This window comes from Arachis ipaensis, chromosome B10, assembly GCF_000816755.2.
Source record: "Arachis ipaensis cultivar K30076 chromosome B10, Araip1.1, whole genome shotgun sequence".
Lineage (NCBI taxonomy): Eukaryota > Viridiplantae > Streptophyta > Magnoliopsida > Fabales > Fabaceae > Arachis > Arachis ipaensis.
The window spans coordinates 98,585,897-98,592,435 of NC_029794.2; the positions used below are offsets into that span (position 1 = coordinate 98,585,897).

General features: G+C 37.5%; 1 long non-coding RNA gene across 1 annotated transcript; it reads left to right on the plus strand.

Annotated features, from left to right (window-relative positions):
* Positions 4,672–6,016, plus strand: LOC107624434. The gene is made up of 2 exons (XR_001616894.2): positions 4,672–5,140; positions 5,526–6,016. It is a non-coding gene; the product is annotated as an uncharacterized LOC107624434 (long non-coding RNA).

The window sequence follows — 6,539 nt, forward strand, 5'->3', positions numbered from 1 at the left end:
CCCCCAGCCTTGACATTTACAAGAAAACCCTAGGTCAAAAGCTTCTTCACTTCTCGAGACCATTGTGGACGCTGTGTTGGTGGAGGGAAGCACTGACGTTGCTGCTTACAGTGTTGACGACGTCATAGTTCACGGCGGTTTGGTGGTGCTGTTGACGGAGCTGGACGGAATCGTGTCAGGACGTTGCAGATAGTTCAGGTTAGTTATTTTATATGAAGCATTTGTCCCTTGTGCATTGTGTGGTCCCCTCAAATTGATTCTGCTTCTGATAAGGAACCATTGCTGTTGCAACCCTTTGTGGTCCTAGTCATGGAAAAATTCAAATAACCCTGAACTATGTGCATTTTGGAAAAAATTAAATAATATAGTGGTGGTCATTCTTGTTTAAACATGTTTAGTGTTAGGGAGATTTTATTAAAGCTTGAATAAATTGATTGCAGATGTCTGAATATATGGCCATTCCTGTGTTTCACCATGGGGGGAGAAATGTCAGAAACTCTGAAGGTGATCTCTGCTACTTGGATGGTAAAGTGAAGAGATTTCCCCCCTTAGACTTGGATTACGTAAATTTTTTTGACTTGGTTGAATTATTTAAAGAATTGGGTTACTAGGAGTATAAGCAGATGTTCTGGCTTGATATGGGAGAATCGAATATGGAAGCTGGACTCCATGTAATTAAAGGAGATGTAGAAATTAATCAGATGAGGGAGGGTAAGTTGAGGTACAGGGAAACTGATGAGCTATACATCTACTTTGAACACGATGTGGACATGCCTGATGTAGTTGAAGAAGATGTGGCTGAGGAGATTGTTGTGTTGGATTCATCATCATCATCGTCATCAACTGATGATGGATATGAGACAACAGAGGATGAGCCTTACAAGCCTCCTCCCCCTGAATTTGAGACAGATGACAATGGTAGTGAAGAGGAAGGTAGATCCTGTAGAACCTAAAATGCACGCCACTAAAGCCAAGAAATCCTTTGAGGTGACGTGCAGCAAGTGTGGACAGCTTGGGCATTACTACAAGACCTGTAAGAATGACCCAAAGGATCCAAACTGGTAGCCTTTGACAAAGAAGGAGAGAAGAGCTGGTAAGGGGAAGGGGTTGCAGATTGTACCCTTTGACACAAACCAGAACAGAGGCCAGGTAATTAGGGTTCAATTTGGAACACAATATTAGTTGTTAAGGGTTTAAGTGTCTCATTTAAAAATTGTGGGGGGTTTAGGTGTCTCATTTAAATATTGTGAGGGGTTTATGTGTCTCACTGTTGGTTGTTTATATGATTAGGATGTAGGTCCTAATATCAATCTGAACAGTGATACTGTACAACCTTCCCCACCTATGGATCCATTGGTAATATCTTTTAACCTGCTCCTTATCCCTATTGTTGTTAGATGACATATTACACTCTCCTTGCACTAACATGGTTATACTCTTGTGATAGACAAAGGCAAAGAAGAACAAGAAGAAACTTCCAAAGACAATGCATAAGAAGGGTAATTCTGACCAAGAGGAACAGGGAGAAGAAATTCCCCTTTCACAAAATGCACCCCAGGCAGATGAGGTATAGTGATTGGTCAATGTTGTTTTAAGCTGTTTGTTTATTTTATTCTCATTCCATTTTTGTTACAGGTTGCAAGAAAGGCTATGAACCTGAATCAACCACCCCCACAACCCTGCTCCACCCCAACATCAGTTATGCCCAGAGAAGAAAGCACCCTGTTGTTAGGCCCCCAACTGCTCCTATCTCGGCTCCACCTTCATTTGGACAACCTACTCTACCATCAGTTCAAGCAACATCAGGTCTTAGACCATGTGTTCTAACCGGTCAGGCTATGAACCCGAGGACAACAAGTGCTAATGTTCCCTTTCAACAAAGTGCTTCTTCTGCTGAGACCATGGCTGCAGCAAGTTCCAGGACTACAGCAAGGCTTTTCAAGTTCATTCCTACCCCTGGGTTTATACCTCCGAGGAAGACTTGATATCTGATATGTTGCTGTTGACATATATGTAGGGCTGCACATGGATCGGATAATATCCGCATATCCGCGGTAATTATCCGCATCCGATCCGAATTTTGCGGATATTATCCGATCCGCAGAGCCATCGGATCGGATCAGATTGGATCCGCACTATGGTCGGATCGGATTGCAGATTTGGCAGTGATATCTGCGGATCCGATCCGCAAATCCGCATATCCGCACATCACATATAAATAGCATAGTTTAAGAAAATAAACCCTAATTAGGTATGAATTTTAGTGTGTTATTTATAAATTTTATGATATTTTGTTTTTAATTTTTTATGTTGTACTTCAACTTAAAATAATTAAACTTAAATCTTGTGTTATTATTTTGTTTTTTTATTCAAAAGAACTATTATTGATAATATTTTAGGAGTAAATAGGCTTAAACAGATAAAAAATAATTTTTTTGGATTTTTTTGTAAAAACAATCAAATAGAATCTCAAAATAGTTTTTTTTTAATTATGCGGATATACCCGATATCCGATCCGATCCGATCCGCAAGTATGCGGATCGAATCGGATCGGATCCGGCCTTAAAAAATGCGGATATCGTATCCGATCCAATCCGATGAGTGCAGTGCGGATCGGATAGAATTTTAGGCTATATCCGATCCGATCCGATCCGTGTGTAGCCCTACATATATGATAAGAATGACTCCTTTTGTTATTAGTTTAAGTGTCAGTGTTTACAAATCTAGGAAATATTTTGGAAGATTTTAAGTGTTTCTATGCATGTTTAAGTCATTTTGAAACTCTACTAGACTAATGTGAAAGACGTTTAAGTTAGTTTGAAACTTGACAAATTTAGGAAACATTTTGGTTCAAGGCTACATGTTGGCCTTTTTTTTGTTGTTAGAGGGTTATAAGTTGTCCCTTTCTCATGCTGAACAAGGACATGATTGGTTGTTTTGTGTACATGTTTTATATAAGACATCTTTTGGGTTTGTTTATCCAACATTTTCCAGTAAGAAATTCGTATGACTACATACTGCCAGAATTCATCCAAGTAGTAACAGACCCTTTTTCTTGGATCAAATCATAATCTCATCTGAAACAACATACATACTTCTAAAGTAATACAACTTACAATGTAAACAACATACACTGGTAAAAAATAAGACACACTTTGAACTTAGTATCACAGAAGGTTCCTCCTACTCATATGCCTTAAAAAAATTTGGAGATCACAATTCCAAATACAAAAGTAATAACCAAAGCTTTAACACTAATGCAGCTAGAGCCACTATTGGCATTACAATTTTTAGCTTCCAATTCTAACCCACTAACTCTAGCATCTAGTTCCCTCAGTTTTCCAGCATCAACATCAGCAGCATCAGGAATTTGACTTTGATCTCGCATCCAACCCTCTATATCAGGAGAATTTCTGGGAAACTCTTCAAACGATGCAACATAATCATCCAACCATGCAAAAAATTTACAATGCGGTTTTGTGCTCTGTAGAATATACCCACAGCTCAAAAGATGTCACATCTGAGTTAAAATCAATGAAACTTAAATTAAATTTTAGATTACCTTAAAGTGTGGACATCCAAAAAATAACCGGTTAGGGTTCAGTTATGTTGAAGAGAGAAACAAAATAGCATGTGCCCCACACCGGCATCATGGAGCAATGAACTTCTTCTTCTTTGGCTCAGCAACACTTCCTGTAGATACACTTAGAGGACTTCTGCCTTCATCTTTAAAAACTTCTCTTCCACTCCCATCAATGGAACTCGACAGTGGTTGGTTGCTGCTGCTCATGGCTTTGTTAGGGTTTTCTTGTAAATGTCAAGGCTGGGGGAAGGGGTTTTATGGAAACCCACCTCTTCAAAAGCAACTGAAACGTTGCTTCCCACTGAAACGACGTCGTTTATATGGTGACTGGGTAGGACAAATTAGCCCCTGTCCATCTCAATTTCTCCAGCTCAGCACTGACTGAACACGTCATCCACCTCTTATGACAGGTCATGCACCGAACGAGCCAGCTCAGTGTTTTCCGTCATGTCTCGCCAGAGAAAAACGCATGGAGACCGCCTTGTGTGACGGAAATCTGGGACAGGGACCGAACTTGATCGATTTTATTTTGAGGGGTCGCGTTGTCATTCTTAAAAATGGACAGGGGCTGAGTTGGTACTTCACTCTATACCGGATACTGAGCCCAAAAATTATCTCATAGTGTATGTCAGGTATTCAATACCGGTTTCTTGCTTTTGTTTTTATCCCGAGTACAACTGAGATGTTATTTAAATTTTTTTTGTTAGAGCCCGAGTACTAGAAATGTGTCTTTTTGTCACTGTACCCTGTATATAACATATTATACATATTGATAAATACTCTACTATTTACGTATTTTCGTAAATATTATATTTATTTAATTTAAATAGTAAACTACTAAAAATGCACTCGAATAATTTTGTCATTGACGAAAATGCACTCGAATTTTTTTATTGATAAAAATGTACTCAAATAATTTAAAAACATAACAAAAATATCCAACATTAAATATGTATTTCTCAAAAAATATTTTAAAAATTGAATTTTAACGTTATTTTTTACAAATAAAATTAAAAAAATGAAATATTTTTATTCTTAAAATCAGCCACACCATGTGATTTGGCCTTTTTTTTTTTTCCCTTCTTTCTTTGTTTATATCTTCTTTTATTTTTGGTCACCAACAAAAAATTCCAGGCTTCCAGGGTCATCTAGTACCGTTTCCTATTCGTTTCCATCTAAGTCCGAACCCCGGTCACTGTGAAGGAATCCTCTACCCTCGGTTCTTCTCTTATGGAGACAACACCCTCTTCTCACCGACTAACCTTCCGCTCTTTCCGTTGCTCCTGTTTTAGGCACTGCTGTCGCTGTTTCTGCTGTTTCTACTCCTTTTCATAAACCTAATCTCTCTTTTCTCCTTCGCAACCTTCAACACTTCACCTTTTTTCCTCTCTGTTCTTCTCACCGCCGATGGCTGATCAAACTGCTCTTCTTAAGAATTCATTTTAAAACTTCCTCACTGTTCTACTCGTTGGTTTTAAGAATTCATGGACCGATTGGAGCGAGGGTTCATTCCTTATTGTATGTGAAACTCTAATCAGTTTCCTCTGGAGCTTAAAGGTAGTTAGTTACTCAACAAGTTATTATCACAAAACATATTTACCTCAATTTTGTTAGCGTTTACTTCGTTGAATGATTTTGGGAAAGGAAACTGCAATTAGTTAGTAAGATTAATGAAACAAACTTTAGGTGGTTCAGGTTTTTTGTTTATACTTGTTCAGACTTCAGCAGTATTCATTAATTATGCTTCGTCGTGTTGGCCATATCTTTGGCTTATGATGCATATTACTTTTAATTGAAAAAATGGCATGTACTTGAAGTTGAATTATGCTGTATTATTCCTTCAACTGTAATATGCATGTGTCATGTGTGTCAAAATTTTTCTTTTCGACTGGTCTATGCGTGGATATCAAAAGTATTGAGTATTGATTGCTATTCTTCACAGGAAGCTGATAGTCTGTTTGATTTCTGTGATATCAATACCTCTACAATCGATGAAAGTCTCAGAGGTCCAAGGGGAGCTATTATTGATGGGGATGACAAGGAAGAAAGGCATGGTTCTCAACCATGGAGATGATTTCGAGGAAAATATAATTTTTGCTTTATATCTGTCAACAAAAGGAAGCCCTAATAATAATGATAATAATAATAATCACATTTATGCTCTAGCCATTTCCTTCAAACTAGCTATAGCTCTAGGATGCAAAATATATGCAACAGATGACGAAAGATGCATCAGCATTAACCTCTGCTTTGTCCAAAAGAAAATTCAGACTTGTGACTAATGGGATTGACAATAATCTTTTACTTTGGGATCTGGGAGAACTTGAATTAGTTGGTATTATCTCTTTCTACTTTTATCAATATGTCATGGAAATTATACATGTATTTACAATGACTATGATGGTTTAATAATAAATTTTGTTGTTTGATCAAGTGATGGTAATTGTCTGTTCATGTAACACTGATCTGACTTATTTAAGCTTTATCATTTCTGGTTTCTAAACATTTTTGTGTTACTTGTAGTCTTTTCTGTTAGCACATAACCTGTTTAGCTTTTTACTTAATTTTCTTTTCCGAATAAGCCTTGGACTTATAAGTTATAATCATCAATGATTGTGCTTTCCCCTTTAGAAATTTCAATTTCTTTTAGGATAAAAAGACAAATAAAACCTTGACCTTTTAAAACCATGACAAATACGTCCCTCACAAAAAATAAATTCACAAGTATCCCTGACTTTTGTAAACGGGAGACAAATACATCTCTCCGACTATTTGCCTCTCCAAATGCAAATGGAGCTCACTGATATGGCATTTATGTGGCTGTAACGGTGCTGTGTGTCCATTACAGTGCATTGGTGTTAGCGTTTCAGAAGGTACGAGGACAACTAGGTCGGGTCACAAAACGGCTCACTTTGAAAAAAAAAATTAGCAAAAACTAGAGGTGTTTTTGTTTTCT